A 1,742-nucleotide genomic window follows, 5' to 3' on the forward strand; every position below is an offset into this window, starting at 1 on the left:
AACTCGGAAATGGTGATAGTGAATATGTACTTTGAGAAGAGGCAGGAACATAGAGTGACCTATAAGAGTGGAGGTAGAAAAACACAGACTACATCTTGGGTAGACGGTGTAATCTGAAGGAGATCAGTGACTGTAAAGTAGTGGTTGGTGAGAGTGTTTCCAGACAATGTAGGATAGTGGTTTGTTGGATAACTCTGGTGATGATGAAGATGAAAAAAGAAGGCAAAGGTGGAGAAGAAGACAAACTAATGGAAGCTGGAAAAGGAAGAACGTTGTATGACTTTCAAGAAACAGTTGAAACAGCCTCTGGGTGGTCAGGAGGAACTCCTAGATGATTGGATAACTACAACTCTTGTGATCGGGGAGACAGGTAGGAGTGTACTTGATGTGTCATCAGGAAAGAGAGTTGATAAGGAGACTTGGTGGTGAAATTGGGAGGTGGAAGTGTTTCAGCTCAAATTAAAGGAAAGGTGTATAAAACTCGTGAGAGGAGCCATGTTGTTTGGCTTAGAGACAGTTGCCCTGAGGAAAAGACAGGAAGCAGAGCAGGAGGTAGCACAGATAAAGATGGTTAGGGTCTTCTTTGGAGTGACCAGGATGGATAGTATCAGGAATTAATACAGGTTTTGGAGATCAAGTCAGAGAGGCCAGAGGAGAGGCAATAGAAGAGTCTAGAGCCGCCAAGAAAGAGGTCTAGAGGAAGACCAAAGAGGAGGTTTATGGATGCAGTGAACTAAGACAAGAAGGTAGCTGGTATTAGATTAGAACAAGGACAGACGACTCCAGACCTCGAGAGCCGCATTCCTACATGTTTTCCAACATCCCCAGCTCCAATTTTTTTGGCTGGATACACCTAGCCCAGGTAATCCGTCATGAGTAGGGATTGGATTTTTGGAAATCATGCAGACACTGCGACCCTCAAGGCCTGGAGTTGCCGATCCCTGGACTCGAGAGTGCAGAAGATAGGGTTAGATGGAGGAAACTGATTCACTCTGCCGACCTCTGAAGGGAAAAGCCAAAGGAATAAAAGTCATTTAGTTATCTTGTTGTGATGACAGATACCAGAGCAGAGTCAGATGTGATGAATAAGCAGTGATGGTTTATAAGCCTCACAGTTACAAAACAACAAAGGGAAGAACACTGGTAGAAGCAGGGAGCTAGGCCAACAAAAGCTGTACTAGGAACCAGGAAGGGGCCGAACTGAACCTAAATAACCTGACAGGTTGGAGGAGCCAGGGAGAGGCTTTTATAGGTGCAGAAATTAAAGATGGGAAGCAGGTGTGCAAGGCCACCAGGTAGAGAAAGCCACGCCTCCTGCCCCACGCCACCCTGTAGAAGCACAAACAGAAGCACAAAAAAACATACCAAAACCAACAAAGGAAAATTAACACTGAACCATAACACACCTTTTCAATGGTAAAAAAGATGAAGAACCAATTCAGATATATCATTACAAAAACTATAGGTATTGTCCATATTTGATCATATTTGTGGGATAAGTTATATGTAGATTTTTTTTGGTATCAGTTTAATTTTGTTATTTATACAAAATTTATCTGGCATTAACAATGCTTTTTCCCCAATTTAATGTCATTCAAAATATAAATTTCTCCTTTATTTTTCAATGCGTCTTTTAACTTAACTTCATTTAAAGTTTGTCATTGCATTTTTTCATTAAAAATATCAATGCCGTTTAATACTACAGGAGTCTATTTAAATATATCTTGATACTTAAGATGAGA

Source organism: Oryzias melastigma, linkage group LG18, assembly GCF_002922805.2.
Source record: "Oryzias melastigma strain HK-1 linkage group LG18, ASM292280v2, whole genome shotgun sequence".
In the NCBI taxonomy this organism is placed as follows: Eukaryota; Metazoa; Chordata; class Actinopteri; order Beloniformes; family Adrianichthyidae; genus Oryzias; species Oryzias melastigma.